We start from the raw sequence: 20275 nt of genomic DNA on the forward strand, positions 1-20275 counted from the left end.
ATTAGATCAGCATCTCGCAGTACCCATAAATGATTTTGCACATAATGCATACAAGATCAAATCTGGTCACTCCCTAACCTCCCAAAATTAGGCTATATCATTTTTATTTTATTTTCCTAGCTCTGTAAACTCAACGAGTGCCTCTGTGAACTCTCACAGGTCTATCATGCTTCTATACAGATCCGTAATCTATTAGCTTCATTGTCTAATTCAGGGCCAATTGCCAAAATCCTCCACATACAAAAACGGGACTCCAGGATGGCCGCACTGACGTCAGACGTCAGCCTCCTGCCGATTCTAATGAGTGACGTCATTTCCAGGGCGCGCATTTTTCAAACAAAAATTACCCAGTAGCTATATTTGGCTTGACTTTCAATCTAATGAAACTTTAATCACTTTAAAGCAATAAAAGGCCCGTGTACGGTGTGTTTGTTTGCCTAAATATTCTATTAGGCTATACTTATTAGCTTACTAAGCTTTACCATAGCGGCCGTCAAGTATGCGGTTGATACCAAGGGACAGCAGGTAGTGCTGACGCTGTAATCCACGGGTGGCCATTTTGGGTGCTTCAGTTGTCCTATTCTTCAAGTTTGGAAAACTTTCAGAGTCGCTGGTAAAATGCGAGTTTTCACAGCACTAGTTAGAAAAGCTCCTCTTAGCACTCTCATGTGAAAACAAAATTCGATCGTTGGCTTCTGCTTTTATACCGGCTCAACACGTCATCATCACCTTGACTCCCAGTGTCACCAAGCGACGCGGAGTGATAAACATTTCGGCTTTATTTATTCAGAATAAGTTTCCCACAATTATCATATTTCTAAAAAAAATAATTCTCAATTAGTTTCACATTTTCGATTCATAAATATTTTAATATCATTACGAGACTGTCCTTATAATTTTTTACATCATTAATTCATAACTTTATAAACAATAACTGTAATTCATAACGAAAGCTCATCACCTTAAGTCTGCTTATTTGTTTTGTTAAAAATAACAAACAGTTAGTCCTCAGATTAAAACAATTTAAAGAAAAAAAATAATATTCATGCTGAAAGGAAACCAAATAAATGAACGAATAAAAAATGAATATATAAACAAACAAAGCGAGTACAATAAAGATGGTTTACTGTCAGATATTGTCGCAGCATTTAACTGCGCCTTTGATAAAGACGTTTCGGGTTTTTTCCACGTTATAGTTGTACAGAGTGAAATTGACCTAAAACGCGTGTGTGCGGTGATTTATGCGCACCTTTGATGACCACACTTTAAACTATTTTACAAACGCGAATTTCAAACTTGAATAAATAGCGATCCATTACGCTTTTGAAGGTTAGTATTCAAACTAAATAAGCTGCTGCATTTATAACATTTTTATTGAAAATTTCTCTCCCTAAATGTTGTAAAGTCAAATAAAACTGGCAAATTAAAGTCACTCTCTCCAAATCAGGTCATTCCAACCTCATCTGGTCAGCTTTGATTTAAGTAACAGGTCTGTGTTCACCTAATTAAAGTGACCAAAAAATGCTTAAATGTGCTGATTAATGCAGACATAAAAATATGTCATTATACTGAATTAAGTTCTATTTTCGTAAGTAGGTTAACTGTATTTAGTAAAACCAATCAAAAAATACGTTGCTGCTCCAATTTAACTGACTTAAATTAGTGTGTGTGGCAATCACTGGATTTTATTTAACTTAACTTGATTTAACTGGTATATTTGTAGAAGTTTTAATTTGATTTACTAAACCAGGATATGTCAACAATTTCCACACAGTGTACATAAGCAAATTCAACTTACAACACTTTAGTTTTGTGAAACAAACATTTATTACAATGAAACACAGATATCCAACCCTCTGAGTATCAATACACATTTTCCTTCTTCTTTATTTATGGTACACAACCTTTCTGACATCTCTTATTTCCCCTCTTTCATGCCAATCTTTGTTACATTCTCCATTTTTATTTTTCCCCTTTCACTGACCAACATAAAATGAAAACCTCCCATGAACACTTTGAAAGTCTGCTAAAACATATTCAGACATGATTTCCACTAGTAGTTCAATGTGTGGATCCAAAATATTCCAGTTCATTTGATGGTTGGGGACAAAAACCCTTGTCCAAGTGTTCTGCAGTTCCATTTCAAGGTTACACTAAACAGTCTTTCACTGCTCCTCTGTTTTCCTCTTCATTCAAACAGCTTGGTTTTTTAGCACTTGAGCTTTTGTTGAGAGACAGTTTCCATCCAATTCCATCACAATGTTTTTGTGTAAACAACACAAGAAAAAAACTAAAAGGAAGAAACACAAAAAGCAATGACTGAAAAGTCCACAATAACCTTTAGTAGTTTGTGCAGCTGAAAGTAGCAGTTTAAACAGTTTTAATCTTAATGTTAGGGAGATTTTGCCAAATGTATTTACTTTGTATACAATCTCGTGAGAAAAGGTTATTAAAGAAATAATAACAGGAACAAATGCCAAAAGTCATAGCACCCAAAAAATCCCACAAAGAATTCAAAATAATAAAGAGGAATTGAGCAACAGTTGCATTCACACAATAATAATAGAGTGAATTGAATACAAAATATATTGATGAACAGACGTTTGTTAGAAAATAAAAACAAAAAACAGACTTTTTTGTTGCACATCTCTTTCTTACCTTCAGAAGACTTTCATTAGCTGCACAATCAAATTTGAAAATTACAATTTCCAGCTCTGTGTGACTATTCATGAAAGATTTGAACCCTTTGCAAATGTTTTTGTTGTTTGTTTTGTTTTTTTGTTAATAGAGTAATCAAGACAATGTAATGATAATAATAATAATAATAATAACAACAATAATAATAATAATACTAGCTGATGACCTTCTTTTTAAATTGTCAGTGAAAAGCTTGTCTTCAGTCACCTCACCAGCAGTCTACTGATCTCTGCAACGTTTGTTCAACATGATCTACATTGGTGACTTCCGAGTGCATGGACAATTTAAATATGTGCATGGATAAGTGTGTCTGCGGCCAAAGTGGCCACGGTTTAACCTGTAGTGCTTCAATAACTGAGATCTTGTCACTTGTGCTTCACAGTGCACAGACACATAGTTCTCCTGGCAACCACCAAACACAGAATCCAGACCAAAAAATTGTGATTTTCACTCTAGAGAACAAATCTCCACTGCTTTAGTGTCCACTGGTGGCATGCTTTAAACAAGTGATTCTTAACCATTGAGGGCCGCAAAGAAATGTAGTTTTACACCTGTGGTCCACAAGGGCCACGGGACATCATAAGTTATTAATTGAAAACACCAGGGACTACTGTTGTCATGAAAATCAGCTTGCAGTAAGAAAAATGTATGGAGAAGTACAAGTACAACCCTGACTTCCTGAAGTATGAGTTTGTCAACGGAGGAAACGAGGCAGACCTGAGAGCCCAATATGTGGAGTGTGGACTAATCCTATCCAGCAAACCACTGAAGCCTTTGAAATTAAAATGGCACCTCGAAACCAAACATCCCACACTCGCAAGAAAGCTGGTGGAATATACTGTAAATGTGCTTTAAAAGCTAGACTTGTGGCACAGATTAAAAAAGTCTTTCACTATAGATCAGGATTTTATATGCCTGTAGCTGTACATATGTGCCGTGAGATGATTGAAGAGGCTGCTGCAAAGAAGCTACTGACCATCCTATGCTCAAACGACACCGTGAGCCACCGTATCATGGACATTGCCTTACACATACAACATGCTTCTGGAAAGAATAAAAAGTAGTCCATTTTTCTCTTTACAACTAGATGAGTCCTAGACTAGATGATCTAAGTGTGAAAACCATCAACTTCATTAAAATAATGCTGTGAACTCCAGATGTTTTGCCAAGCTTTGTGAGGACAGGGAAGCAGATCATGTCCAGCTGCTCTGCCACAGTGAGGTGAGATGGCTTTCAAGAGGACTGGTCATAAAGCGTTTGTTTGAACTGAGCAATGAGGTCTTCTCTTTTCTCACGGAGAAAAAAAATCTCCTCTTGCACATTATTATGCCAACTCAAAGTTCACAGCTAATCTTGCCTACCTCTGTGACATTTTTTACTGCTGAACCAGCTGAGCATCTCACTTCAAGGGAGAAACAGCAACGTGTTCTATGTTGCTGACAAAGTTGAAGCTTTCAAGACGAAACTTGCTTTGTGGACTAAGAGGGCCCAGGAAAAGAGGATGGACATGGTAAATTCCCCTCAGGTGAAGGTCATTGACTCTGTCTGTCAGCACCTTTCATAACTGACAGAGAAATTCGATGAATATTTTCCTGATGATCCCAGAAAAGGAAACGTGATTTTGGACCCATTTTCTGTGGATCTCACTGAAAATGATGTTGATTTGCCCTCACATCTGGAATCCCAGCTTCTGGAAGTTTCCACCAAGAGCACTTTAAAGTTGTAGTGGGGCAAAGTTGACCTGTGCTCCTTCTGGATTGGTGTCTCAAAAGAGTACCCATGTCTGACACAGAGCTGTGAAAATCATTCTCCCATTCACAACTACATGTAGTGAGGAACATAAGTATTTGAACACCCTGCATTGTATCTGCAATATCTGAATGGGCCCCGGGCCACTTTGTAGTGGAAAAGTTGGGCCCCGAGACAAAAAAGGTTAAGAACCCCTGCTTTAAACCACTGCATCTTGCATTGCACTGGACGCAGCTGCTCAGCCATGGAAACTCAGTCCATGAAGCTCTCTGTTCTTGATCTAATCTGTTATTTGCCTCAGCTTATGCTATAACCTCGCCTTGTGATCTTATATGGCCTACCACTTCTTGGCTGTTGCTGTCATTCCCATTTGCTTCTACCACTCACAGTTGAGTTTGGAATATTTAGTAGGTAAGAAATTTCATGATTGGACTTGTTGCACAGATGGTCAACCTATCATGGTACCAAGCTGGAATTCATTGAGCTTCTTTCACAAATGTTTGTAGGAGCAGTCTGCATGCCTAGGTGCTTGGTTTTATACACCTGTGGCCATGGAAGTGATTGGAACACCTGAATTCAATGTTTTAGATGGGTGAGCGAATACTTCTGGCAATATAGCATCAATGGAGGAAAAATAATTCTCCCAGTATCTACCTCCAGGGATTAAGCAGGTAAACCAAACGTATGAATTTTACGAAGATTGATTTGAAGTTGGTTCAATGTAGAATGATGGCCTTGAAATCTTCTACCAGGTCAGCATTTCTTCACCTCATACAGGAATCCCATTTTCAAATAACAACATCACAGCAAATTTAAAAACACTGGACTTTATTAAAAGAAAACTCCATCGAAGGGATGCAGTTTAGCATTTTGAGCAAAATAAAAGATTTGATAGGGAATAATGAGTGGCCATAAAGTGCAGATACAAACACTGGTTGACTTGGTGATTTTAAATGTAGTGCGAACTTAAAATAAAATAATTACATTTTAAAAGAAAAGAGCTGCACACTGAGCCAACGACACAAAACTCAGTAGATGTGCATCTGTTTTCAACTGATTAAACTTGAACCAATTAGTTTCAGTTCAGAGTGTTACTGAGATTTTTAAAAAAATTAACACAGAAGTAAAAATAATGTGTATCCCATTAGTGCGCAACATGCGGTACTGGGGAAAAAAAATACATGACTAAAGATTGATGCTAATTTTTGTTGTTGACTGTGCAGTTATTAACATCTGTTTTCAACACCAGCAACTGTTGAATGAGAAAACTTTACACCCTGTCAATGTACAGCAATACTTCAAAGCAGGAACACACAAATGTCTCATACACAAACACTTCACTATCTTCTCTTCGAAGAACATGAAACCAAATAACAGCAACATTAATTCTCAGGTGAGTATAAAAATAACCTTTGTCACAAAGGGGTGTTGGGGTGGAGAACGTTTTTTTCACTGGAAGCGATAAAGTGGGGGAAAAAAAAAAAAAAAGTCAGACATTTCACTAAATGTTAGCCCGTTCTGTGCTCTATTAAACCATTAATTTCTTTCCTCAAGCTTGGGGAAAAAGGAAGACACGCAGATGCCTGTAAAACTGCACCAAACTGTACTTGAAGTATTACAACATTAACAGCTGACGAGCTGCTGTGCGTTTAACGGACACGTTAACTCAGATGTAGAACGAAGCACACAGTTTAATTAAAGAGAACCTAAAAGTTAATTTTACTGACCATTTCCAGGGCTTTCCTCTGTACAGGAAGTTCATTTATTTGCCATCCGGTATATACGCCGCCTACAGTATGACGACCTGTTATTATTATATGCTCAAAGTTTGACAGTAAGTATCTGCCGCTGTGCTGAAGACCATGACATACACCTGAAAACGTGACTTTCTGTGTCACAATGCTCATGCTTATTACTTAATAAATGTTTTTAAGACAAACATAATGATTTTTATACAGCTTCATCCAAAGTTCCCCAAACTACCACCCAATTTAAACTGTTTTAACAGTAAAAATTGGGCTTTTCTGGGCACTAAAGCCGCATACTAAAACAGTCTAAAGTGGCCATTTAGTTTCAACTTCTTCAGAAACTTTTTTATTTTTTTTGTTGTAAATAGAGTACTTTAGCATATAAATTTGGCTGCAACGCAAATGAAAATGATAGTTTTCTTGTGCTCAACACTTTAACAATTACGTCTTTGATTATAATACCTAAGCAACAACCTGCTAACTGAAAGACCTGTCAATTCAACATGGCTGATGGATAGCTGAGATCTGACATCCTGTTTGTTGGTCTGCACAATAATGACAAAAATAAAGATTAAAAAAATGTTTTGGGGCTTTAGAGTAATGGCAAAAAGGAATATACAAGTATTACAAAAACTAGAGTCATACTTCAGCTTTAAAAATTATGCAAATACATACACAGCTTGTGCTAAAGTAGGAATATTCAGCAATATATTTTGTACAAAACTTGAATGCATGAAACTATATTTAAAGCATTTGTTTATGTCTTTGTGTGTATACTTCACTAGAATCAGTGAAAAGTTGAAGTTTTTAGACAAAAAGGCCTAAAGATGTACGACTGTGAATATTTGAAGCAGTTAATAACTGAAAAAGAAGATTTCACCTAAACTTTCAACATTTAAACGGAACTGTCACTGAAGGAAAAATCCACCATGTAATGTTACTTTCATATAAACTGGATGTAAGTCTGTGACGTTATTGGCATTTCAGGAACAACTGTGTTTGTTCAAACCTTTTCTTATTATGAGATTACCAGAAATGAAGGACAGCTGAATCCTGAAGTGCCAGTAACGTCACAAAAAGCTGCTTTTCTGTCTGCGATAAAGGATTTCAGGGTGGATTTGTCCTTCAAACTACTTGTGATGACGCTCTGTGTGGAAGATCTGGGTACTGCGGACAGTTCAATGACCAAGTCCCTACTTGGTTCTGTTAAGGTCACCCTAAGTAAACCTGCAAAGACACACTTTATCACTTCTCTTGTAGCAGCATAACAAAGTTATAATGTCACCATAATTCAACCATGGAAGATGGTTTATAAAAAAGGTGCAATGCCTCATTTTGTGACATGTTTAATGTTTTAAAAAATAAAATTAAAATCTAATGAATTCTGTAAATAATTTTAAATTGGCAAAAAAACAAAACAAACCTTCTTCTTCTTGTTATATTTTTGAGTAGAAACATTAATGCTGCATGACCTGATTTATGAATTAACACAAAAGAGGAGACAAACACACCGAGAATGAACACAGGTAGGCCTATATTGACACTGAACAGCTTTATCATCTTTTTTTTTTTTTATTAATATGTGTTTTATTATTTTGAAATCAAGCATCTAGGAAGACTGTTCTGGACCAGGCAGTCCTGAATTTTATTATAAGGGACTGCCAACCCCTTAGTATTGTGGAGAGTGTCGGAGAGAAACATTCCAAGATCAGAGGATCCTTTAAGGTACTGGGGGAATAGGAAGACATCTTATCAGAACTTTTTCCACCTGGCTTTACAGTTTTTGTGTACCCCAGCTTCATCTGTGCCTGTGAGTTTTCCAAAGCTGGGGAAATGGTGTCAAAAAAATGCAATAGACTGAATGCAAAAACACTGGATAAACTTATTTTTCTGAATAGAATTTTATAATAAACTCTGAGTCAAATGGGTAATATTACATTCACAATACTTTCATTTTAATTTTCACTTAGTGTCATTCACAATATATTTTATAGATGTCTACAATATTTGAAATGTAAAAGATATAAAATGATTCCATGGAAAGTACAATACCTTACAGTGTACAAGTATGACTAGGTCATTGAATCAGTGTCTGTTGTGAGTCTCAAGTAAGTTGCCTGCAATGATATTTAAGGTCCAGCAGGTGTCAGTATGGAGCAAAACAGCAACACTGTGTCGACACAGTATCAATACAGTTTGGGGAATGTGCTGAAACGCTTCACGAGGCCTCATCTACCCATCACTACGAACTAAACACTCACGGGAGGAGGAGCAAAACGCACAGAGAAAGAAGGCAGAGAGACGCAGAATGAACACCAAGTTACACAGAGTAATGCAGACTGTCACAGAGTAACACAGACAACACGACAGAGAGCACAGGAAAACACAGGGCTTAAATACACAGGGGAGTAATCAGGGAATGGGCAACAGGAGGGAGACACAGCTGGGAGAAATTAGGCTAACGAGACAGGGGAGAGGTAAAACTGAACACACTGACATGAGACATGAACTTTCAGAATAAAACAGGAAACTAACAGACACAGAGAACCAGACAGGACACTGAACTTGACAGGCAGACTCACGAGCAGACACAGTGACACCATGGACAGACAGAGGGAACACAGGCAGGCATGAAACAAAAACACTAGCACATAGCAAACCTAAACAAAAGACAAAACAGAATAAACAAGAACATGGAATAATATAAAGAAATACAAAACACCGAGTCCTCAGACTCAGGACCATGACACAGACACTAGCACAAACTCATCCAAGTCAGAACCTGTTGAGAGAGTCAACAGGACCAAAGCCGGTGGATCGATGGTTAGCACTACTGCTGCCCCGAGGAAAAAGGTTCCAGTTCGGTTCCCCCTGAGCAGCTGAGGCTTTTCGGTTTTTGTTTGGTTCTGAGTGTTTTTGTGGCATTTGGTTTAGATGTTAGGTCACTTACATTGCAGACTAACTGGAAGTACATTTTTTTAGTGCAGCTTCGCAGTGTGTTGGCCCTTTAAAGCACCTTTTAAAAAGTGGGTACAAAAAATACACAGGTCCTGATTTGTGACAAATATGACCTCAAGTTCTCTCAGTAGAGTTTTGGCCAGAAGAAATTCTGCAGTTATCTTTGTAATGTGGCAGGAGGCCAGTTTATCCTCTGGAAGAAAGGATGTAAATATAATGAAAACAAAATCACATTAAGATGGTAGAGTGCATGTATGTGATGCTACTTCGGTCAAGTGTGAAATTTGAAACTACAAGTTTTTGTGTTGTAGCACATACGGCACTGTGCAAATGTTTTGAGACCGCCTTCATTTCTTTATATTTTGCTTCCTAGTGTTCTCGAGCAACAGTTCTCCAGGTTTTCACATTTCTTCAGATATCGGCTGTTTTTTCACAGATTTTCATTTCTATCCTTGCACCTGACCATGTTCAGAGGAATGTCTTTTGGTTTTGGTAGTAAGTCAAAAGCCAAGGCTCTGCATACTAATTTATAGCAACAATTCTGGCAATTATTAGGGAGATGGTTACTGAAATATACTCTGCTTTTCCCTTTTCTTTTACTGTAACTCATCTACAATATCAATATCAGAAATCAGCTGACGTTAGAAATCATGGGAGCAGTGGCGTCACTTCCAATACAAACTGACTTCTTTGTGCACACTGAAGAGTCGTCCCCTGCTGGCCATAAGAAAGAATGCAAGTTTAACGCACTTCCTTTCAGACCTACGCCCATTGTTTTTATACACCCTCTATGGTAAAATCCCACAAAGTCCAAGGATAAAAGTGTGAGCAATGCAGTTCAAGACACTCAGCTTAATCAGCTGCAAGACAAAAACACAGACCAAATGTTTAGGTTTCGTGTTTTTCGTGTCCTCCTACACCAGGATAACAACACCCCTCCTGCTCAGCTGTTGTAATCTCTTGCAGCTGAGAAAATATACAACAGATATGACATGTGAGTGTTAAAGTAGCAACTAATAGCTAATAATCATAAAAAGAAGATTCTTGGCAGGAGAGGAGGAGGGGCCAATACAGAGGGGTTAAGAGAGGAGTGATGGAGATAAGGAGATAGAGAATGAGGGAGAGAAACAAACAAGTGTGTCAGAGATGGACACAGAGATGAACAGTGACAAGAGGGGCTCCAAAGCTCCGTCTGCTTTATCAATGGCTGTGTGAATGACAGCGTAACCTTCTGTGTGGTTGTGCGTGTTTTAGCTGATTGAGACCGACTTTGACAGAAGGGCACATTGACATTTCTCAAAGGACCCTGACAACAACAAGGAAAGGAAGGAGACACAAAACAAATGAAAGCTCTCTCACTCACTCTCTCTCTCACATGCATACACACACACACACACACTCTCAGCGCAGTGTGTATTGGGCAGGTCTGGTTGGCTCTAACATGATTACAGAGGGATGATTGTCTTCAATAACTCTTAGCCCTGAGAGCTAAACCTGGATCAATCTAACCTCCTTCCTGTGTGTGTGTGTGTGTGTGTGTGTGTGTGTGTGCGCGCATGTATTTCTACTTTGTGTCTTGCTGCAGGCCAGCTGTTCGTCATGAGGGGTTCAGGTGAAAACAGACGTTTTGAAGACATCGCATCGGGAAAAAAAAGAGGGAAAGAAAACCACGTCTCAGTTTTTCTTCAATTTTTGAGCTGCAAAATTTTGCAAAAAAATAATCAGTTCATCTATCAAACTGCCAAACTTTTCTTCTCCTTTCACTACTGAAATGTTACAGTGCAATAAGATAACTTGAGCTGAAACAAAAAGAACAGGATGAGCAGATATAAAAAAACAAAAAACAATAAACAGATAAATATGTTTCCAGTTTCTTTTTTGTGTGTTTCACATAATTATATCATAGAGTGGGAAGGTGTTTAAAGTTATCTTTGTCATTTTTTCTTTAGTTATAATATTTTTAAAATGGGAACGATATACAACAAACGTTTCTGGCGAGAGGGGACACGAGGAGACAGAGAGGAGGAAGAACAATTAGAACCACAAGCTGCTTTTTCTGTGCAGAACGTGCACAGGTTGGCTCCCAAAATACAATAAAATAAAAACGAAACCAAAAAGTCTGATGGGAAAATCACTCATTTGCTGCTAAATTTTAATTTTAAATACTTCTCTACACCAATATTAAAGTTTATAACAAAAGAAAAGACAGTCTTAGTGAATTTAGAGTTAAGAGGAATTTAAGGAAATGCACTAATTCCTCAAAGCTGCAAGTAGGATAGTTATTACATGAAGCTGACACCGTATACTCCCTGGACCTGAAAAAAATATTACAATGAATAACAAACTACTTTGGCTTTAAACGTTACAGCATCGAAATCCGGGGGAGCTTCCTATAATCTAACCACAGACAATGGAAGACTCCAGAAAGTGCGACGAAGACAACATTGCTTTTATAAAATTATCTTTCTTGTTTCCAGCTTTGGAAGAGTTGTTCATTTGAGCAGATTTAAGCTTAACTGTCCGACACGATAGCAATAATGCGAGTTGTGTTTTAGGGTCTCTCTTGCTTTGCTCCTTACTAATAATGGAGATACTCTATCATTGTCTCCTTACTTCTTTTTCATAACAGCACTCATCTCGTGCCACTCCTTCATCATCCATTTTTATTTTTTCTTCCCGCCTCCTTCCTCTCCTCCTCGGTGTCCATCAATTCCTTTCATCGCTTGCACCCTCTTTCTCCCTCCCCGCTCTCTCTATCCCAGTAACTTTGTCTCATCCATTTCCTGACTTCCTCTCCCTCCCTCATCATCCTACCCATTTCCTTCAATCCCTCCCTCTCTCCATCACTCCCTCAAACATCTGCATCTTCTTCCTTCTCCTCCATCTCTAGACGTCTTTTTTTCAGAGCATCCCTCTTTTCCTTCTCCCTTGCTTCATCAGTCTTTCCCTCCCTCTATCTATCCCACTCTTTTTCTCTAGCTCTCTGCAGTGTATGTGTGTGTGTGTGTGAGAGACAAGGCGGGATAATCATAGCTAACCCAATAAAGCGTCGCACAGGCCCCGCTAGCCCATCCATCAGTGTGTGTCTGGGAAACGCTTCCCCACGCTACGCCGGCCCCACGCGGACCCAAACCTGACAGCCATATAAATGTCTGCAATATACATATCCCATATAAATATGTCTGCAGAAACCCAACACAGACTGGATGTTAGGATGCCTGGGTCGTTGACCCAGGGCTTTTGAGTTTATTATATTATTATATTATTGATCATTTCTAGTCTTTGGTTTCTTTGTTGAAGTTCTGTCTGATGGTGTATGTCTCTGTGTTATCCTTAGTTGCTGTCTCCCCTGTTGGCTATATCCCCGTGTCTGTGTCTGCCCTGTTCCCACCTCTCTGTTCCGTCTGTAGTGCTTGCCTGTGAGTCTGTGTCTGTAAGTTCAGTCTGTGTTACTTCCTGTTTTACTTTGAAGGTCCGGGTCTTATGTGAATGTGTCCTGCTTTGCTTCCTTGTCTCGTTAGCCCTGATTTGCCCCAGCTGTGTGTGTGTGTGTGTGTGTGTGTGTGTGTGTGCGCGCATGTGCACCATTGTTCCTGTCGCGATCCTGGGTCTTATGACCCAGTGTTTTGAGTTTTAGTTCTTTTGATGTTTATAGTGTATGTTTAAGTTTATTAGGGTTCCTATGTTCATTTGCTTATTAGTTCCCCCTTGTGTTTTCAACCCCTGTGAAGTCTCCCTTGCCCTTCGTGTGTTTCATGTCTGTGTGTCATTATGTTTCCTGTTTTATTTTGAAGGGGTCCTGTGTTCCTATGTTCAATGTTTTTAGTTTTACACTCCCCTTGTGACATCATTATGTTCATGTGTGTCAGCTGTTCCCCATGTGTTCCCACTTCCCTCATTAGTCTCCTGTGTGTATTTAGTCCGTGGGTTTTCAGTCATTCCTTGTCAGGTCGTCTGCTCATCAACGTTACGTCTTCAGGTATCCATGTCAGTTAACCATGTTTAAGGTTTTTTCATGTTTTAGATTTAGTTCACCCAGTTAAGGTTATTTAGTTTTCACCCATGCCCTTTGTTTGTACCTTTTTGCTAGCCTCAATAAACGGCTTGTTTTTTGTTAATCCACGTCACGTTCTGTTTTTAGTCTGCGTTTGAGTTCTCTTTTGCAAACACATACAGTCTGCCTCAGCCAGACTGTGACAGAACCATCTGACCATATAATGGACTCAGCTGACCGCAAGCTCAACGAGCGTCGGGAGGCAGCCTCTGCCCAACTGGAGGAAGAGCTCCGTTGCTCGCCCCGCCAGCTTCCTCTGTTCAAAGGAAGCGCCACACCCGCCGCCATAAACTGGACATTGCTGAGCAACTCACGGTGGTGAGTGACAATGACTTTTATTCTCACGTCCCACCTTACGTTAAAAGTAATAAACTCACCTCTGATCTGTGGGGAACTTCCCTTTTGGATGATGACGTAGACTGGGAAAAGTTTTTTCGTTTTGCTCCCTCTGAACAGGGACGAATCAAGGACAATAACCCTCATGTTAAAACTATGAACCCTTTTAAAACCATGAGCAATGTTACTAGGTCTAAGACACTCAGTTCAGGTTTTGTCAAGTCTGGTTCAGTCATCCCCAAGTCAGCTCACTCGAAGACTGTTAAACCAAGGACTTTAAAAACTGTTAATCGTGGTGAAAAAGGTTTAAAACCTATTTTTGATGAGTCAGTGTTTTCTGAGCCACTTCCTCTGCCTCATGTGTTCCTGCTCCCAGGGCAGCTCGGACCCAGCGTACCCGTATCAGTTCCTCGGGTGAGGGAGGCTTGGGTCCAGCTGGTCCGTGCTCCGGTTCCCAGGCCGGCTGAGGCTCTGTCAGTTTCTGCACCCGTACCAGCTCCTCGGGTGAGAACGGCAGCTGCCCTGCCGGTGCCTGTCCCGGCTTCCAGGGTGAGGGGGCTGTGAACCAGTCCACCCCTGCACCCATGCCGCTCCCAGGGTGAGGTCAGCCAGGATACAGCCCGTCTCTGCACCCGTACCTACTCCTCGGGTGGGAGCGGCTAGTGTCCGGCAGGAGCCTGCACCCGTTCTTGTTTCTGCTGGAGGCTCAGGTGAGCCCGTCCAGCATTTTTCCGTGTGTTCAGGAGGCTCAAGAGAATTAGATCAGTTACCTTCTTGTCAACCATTGCTACAACCTCTACTTCAGTCATTAGCTCAGTCTCTAGTTCTGTTGTCAGCTCTGCTACCTGCTCAGGCATCAGCTCTTTTTCCAGTACAGTCATTAGCTATTTCACCAGTTCAGTCAGTTGCTCAGTCACTTCCATCCTCTGCTGGAAACTCTAGTGAGCTCATTTGGCCAGCAGGGGACTGCATCTCGCTAATAAATCCCAGACAGGCTGTTTGCACTGCACAGCCCCAGCCGTTGCATTCTGAGCCACCTGTATTCCCTGTGCAGCTTCAGTTAGCATCCCTTCAGCCAGAGGTCTCCGTACCTGCTGGCTCTGTGTCTGTCTCTTCAGCTGGGCGTTCAGGAGAACCGCACAAGCTGCCTGTTCCAGCTGGAGGGCCCGAGGAGCCCGTCCAGCCTCATGCCACGTCAGCTGGAGGAGCCCGTTCTCACTCCCGAGGCGTAACATCCTGAGGTTTTGTCACGTCCCGCGGCGTTCCTGAGGAACGCGAAAGGTGACCTTCCATGTTGTTATGGTACGCGGCGGGTTCCAGCCCTGTATTGCAGCCCCAACCCTAACCTTATCCCTAACCCTAACCCCCCTAGCCCTAACCCTAAAACTGCAGTTTCCGTATGCAGAAATCTGGGTGCCAGTTATAAACTTCTCAGCGGGACTACCACGGGAGGAATGGGGGGTGTTGGACATCATTAATACCCATATTTACAAGAACATGCCATTCCTCCCTCCACTTCCGTACAGGAAATTTGCCACAGAGGGAGATCTGGTACATTGGACCCGTGAGACAGGTCGAGCAATGCTGGAGCATTGGAGCAACATTTTAAACTTGAAATCCCGTCGAGTCGGAGCGGGGAGCAAAATGTAGGTTCAGATCCTGTAGCAGGTAAAAATGTCATAGTATTGACGAAGCTCACAAAAGCACAGGAGAACCTTTTGAATAAGGGATTGACGTTTATTCCGACATTGGATGTACACAAGAAACAAAAAGCACAGTTACAATTGGATCTGCAGAAGTATCATCGCAAAATAAAATTAATGTCCTACTTTGACAGTTTCTTGGAACGGAGACCTAAACCATTCATAGAAAAATCTTCCTGGGTTCCGCATCCGGATAAAATTCCTCCCCAGGTCAACAAATTGATAGAAAAAGACAGGGAGGATTTTAATAAATATTTCAAGTGTTACAGGGAAAAGAAAAATTTGAAACAAAATGAAGTTGAGGCTTTAAGGGAATTAATAAACAATAGGAATATAGTAATTAAACCGGCGGATAAAGGAAGTACAATAGTAATCATGCACTGTAAAATATAACTTGTTGTTTCAACTTAAAAATATGAGGTAAAGGGCTGCCTTAAAATTTTAAGTTAAGTCAAGAAATAGAGTTTGTTCTTATAACACAACCAATTGTTATCTTAATGAAAAATCACATGTTGTCTAAACTTTCATCTTAGTTTAGTTGACTGAGATTTGTTAGTCAGTTCAACTCCTTTAATTGTCATTTTTACTTGGGAAAACCCTTTCAGCTAAATTAAAATAATCTATTGTTTAAACTCTTGTCCTAGTTCAGTTGACTTGGGTTTTTTAGTTAATTCAAATACTTTAGTAGTTCTTTTAACTTAGGAATCTATTTTAGCTTAACTAACATAATCTGTTAGCTAAGTTGATTTAAGTTTATTAATTAACTGAGCTCCTTAAGGTAGCTGAGTGAACTTGTAAATCATTTTCATTTTAATTATCAGAGTTGATTGACTGGATGTAAAGAAAAATGTGTATTAAACATCTTAAGTTTTGTTTTGTTTTTTTAGCTTTCTAACATCCATTTCAGCAAAACTACCTGTTAGGTTTATCTTAGATCTCAGGTTTAAATACCTACATTCCTTTAAATTAATTTTCTGTTGTTTACAGAAAAAAAAATAAAACCCCACAGATTCCATTAAAGTCTATCTGATCATTTCATACAGAAAGTTTGTTTTAAGAACATGACAAGACAATTACTCATGAGCACCCAACATTCACCATTTATTGTGCCATCTTAGTCATCTGAGAAACAGAAAAATCAGTGACGTAGCTCATCAGGCTCACAATCCATCAAAACTCAAAGGCTGCTCCCTGTGAAACAATAAATTTGAACTTGGTCTTGAGCCCAGTTTGGGTGAAGATTAAATTCTGACCAATACTCTAGGAGCAGTAGTGATTCTTGTGAAGTAACAACATAAAGTCTGCATTAATGTAATGTATCAACGGGACACTTGCTATTTTAGAAAAGTTATTCTTTACATTTACAAAATTTTTAAACTTCATTGTGCTCAGTCACACCTGTTAGCATAAAACTTGAAATATTAAAATAGTACAAAACCTTTGATAAGTGACAGTAAAGATCAGTTTATAATAAGTAAGACATCAAACTCTTGTATTTGTCTTCGTTTACAATTGCAACAAATTCCACAGAACCAATATCTCTGAAAATGAGTGCATGCTTCTGAAACATTTGATAATATGGATATTTCAGAAACATCAGTTTGAGTCTGCTCAATTGCAAAACAAAGGAAAAACTACTGACTTGCATGAGATAAACATCTGCAAAGTCCAGCATTATATTGTTGTTCACATAAGTTTCTTAAACCATGAACAAATGAGTAATTGTCTAATCTGGAATGTAAAGTGTAGTCATTTAGTGACATACAAAAGTGAGAATGAGAACTTGCAAGAATAAAAAAACAAACAGTAAAATAAAAACTGTCCTTAACACTAAGGAACATACAATTACAGTTCTGCATGGCTTTCTGCAAGAGTCTGTTTCTTAGACCATGCACTAGTGAGATGCACTGCCTTCCACCAATGTTCATTAGGATGTTCTGAATGACTTCAAAGATGTCCTTAAGTTCCTTTGGATAGTGTATGTTGAGGGCAAAAAGAAGGCCCATCAGCATGGAAATGGCACTTGAGACATCCCTCAGATTAGACAGGATTACTGCCGCCTCAAGGACAACCAACACATCGATGATGTCTTCTTCTTTCACCATCGCAATGCCAACTTTCATCCTCTTAGAAAACGTGTCTTCAATACCTGTCGGCTATAAAAGGGTTCAAAGACAAAAAAAAAAAAAAAATTACACAATTACAATTACACAATATCCCTTGTGCTTAAGAATTCTTGTCTTTCCAAAGAAGAGCCATACTGATGCTTTGGATGATGGTGATTGGCTTTGGGTAACACTTATTAGTTGTTAAAGTTTTTTCAGAATGAGATATGCACCCCCATGTTACAAATCCATTTCTTGCTTTAAACAAAGACCATGTTCATAAATAACTGAGCATGTCTTCAATTGCAGAATTCAAACAAAATTTTCAATTTAAATGGTAAATGGCCTGTATTTGTATAGCGCTTTACTAGTCCCCTAAGGACTCCAAAGTGCTTTACACATTCAGTCATTCACACACATGGGTGGATGACTGAATCGTGACTCAAGAGTTGACAGTTCGTCTTATAATTGGAAGGTTGCCGGTTCGAGCCCCGGCTCCGACAGTTTCAGTCGTTGTGTCCTTGGGCAAGACACTTCACCTGTTGCCTACTGGTGGTGGCCAGAGGGCCCGGTGGTGCCAATGTCTGGCAGCCTCGCCTCTGTCAGTGCGCCCCAGGGCGGCTGTGGCTACAATGTAGCTGCCATCACCAGTGTGTGAATTTAAATCTAGTTATGCTAAATATTGGCTGTGCTCTAAACCAAATCTGGCTGAGAATACATGAAATGTGCAAACTGCAGCTACACTACAGGATCAGATTGTGGCTCCATAGACAATGCTTCTTTAATCAGTTTATTGATTAAAGTTTATTTTCCCCCTCTATTAACAGCATGAAAAAAGAGCATATAGACATGGCTGAACAGGTTGCATAATTGGCACTGAATATCAACATCCACCTTTACCCAGCTGCCCAATGACTCTCGGCCAGTAACCTTTAATTGCTTACCCAGTCTACACAGTCTCTTTTCCAGGGTCCAGGACATTTCACCAAAGTATTGCCCCCACAGCTGTAGCAGCCACTGCAGCCCCTTAAATATCCTAATATCTCTGCCATTACAATATACAATGTGAGAAATCAAACGTAAAGCTGAAGTGAACAGTACAGCAGCGAAATGTCAAAGACCCTGGTGAAGACATGAATAAACACAAGACACTAATAATATCAATGCTAGCTTGCCAGTTAGTTTCTCTGAAACCCAGACCAAATCCAGTGTCAAAGATCTTGTAATAATACATTTGGTGAGGAAAAAGTACACATGCTATCATGTGGCATCTATTGTTTCATAGATGCCACATGTTTCATTTAAAATCCACTGTGGTGCTGTCATTATTAAATTTACTAAAAGAAACAATGCTAACCTTCACAGTCTTGAAAGTGTGTGAGGGCTCTTCCTTTAGAAAATGAGGTCCTCTGTCCTCTTCCTTTGTGTAGGGCTCTGGTCAAAGAAGTCAAAAAGAAAACAAAAACACTTTTTAAACAGTGTTTATGAAGCATGTAGACAGCTCCAAATTCACAGCTTTTTGATACATAATTCCATCAATATATGATTATCATTGGAGATTTTGAATCAGGCTTATCAGGACATTCAAGTAGAATATGATATCCAACCTACCACCAATATACACAGATTCTGTAAAAGTTACCACACTAAATGTCCAGTTGTGAAATATGATGACAGACTTTACTTATCAGCTTTCTTTCAATGAGTTCATCAGTTGAACTGGATAACCTAAAACTTAAACAAAGGAGAACATTTCGCAGTTGAACACTTACATCATCTCCGAAGCATTTTATGAGCCTAGTTAGCCCTCCTATGCCGCTCTTGATTTTGTACAGCTCCACGAACCTCTCCATAATGGTCAAGCACAGCAAAAAGGAACCCTTTCAGGTCAACAGACGTAAGACGGGCAAATTCTGCTTCAACCTGAGCAATAGAAGAAGAGGGGTGGAGAGTACAGGCAGAATAAAAAAAAAAGATTCTTTGAGACCCAAATTTAAGCAAACAGTCATCTGAGGCCCATTAGAGAAAACACAAACACACAAAAGCAAACAAACAAAAAGATGCACTTTACCTGCCGTTCAGCAAACAAGGAAGTTCAGAGAACAATAAGCTCTGTCTTGAAATCTTTTAAAGTAGAATGATTGTGAAAATGACTTATGTGATGTAAAACTTTAGTAAACGTGCGATTAAAAGAACACTGAGTAAAAGGACAAGTAACAATTTCCTTATTCCTCAGATGTTTACCTTGATGAGCAATACTGTTTTAGTCCAACTGCCTCATTAAAGTTACACAACAGGCTTTTTACATTAAAGCCAGCAAGTCCATTACATACTCCCTTTTTAGATCTGAAATACTGTGCACATTCTGTGTATATGTAGTGGACAGCAATTTACCCAAAAGAGTGCAAAGTTTGCAAGTCCACCTCATTTAAATGACAAAGACAGATGTGATCATCTAGACCTGTGAAAATAAATTAATGACAAACTTGCAGTTATGGATGTTATTACAACCACAAGAACCTAAACAGTCTGCTCCATTGCTTTTGTTAATGAATCACTTGTTGGTAACAGGTCTGAATATTTAGTTTATGCCACCTGCATGTGATCATCAATAGTGCCATATTACTTCTTAAGAAGTACCCTGACACTACAATCTTTATATCATTTGTTCTACAGAGCTATTAAGTTACAATATAATCTGTGGTGTTTCCAGTATGACAAAATGCACAAATTGTAACTTACCATTTGACTCCACTGACAAAAATAAATCCCCAGCATCAAGTTTGGCTTCACAGACCTAAAATAAGTAAAATAAAAATATATGTTATAATTATATTGTTTTCGCCATTTATTCATGTTTGCTAATTTTCTGACATATAAACAATGTTAGTTTTGTTACAATACAGAGAATGCAGTTTAATTAAA

This window comes from Oreochromis niloticus, linkage group LG14, assembly GCF_001858045.2.
Source record: "Oreochromis niloticus isolate F11D_XX linkage group LG14, O_niloticus_UMD_NMBU, whole genome shotgun sequence".
NCBI lineage: Eukaryota > Metazoa > Chordata > Actinopteri > Cichliformes > Cichlidae > Oreochromis > Oreochromis niloticus.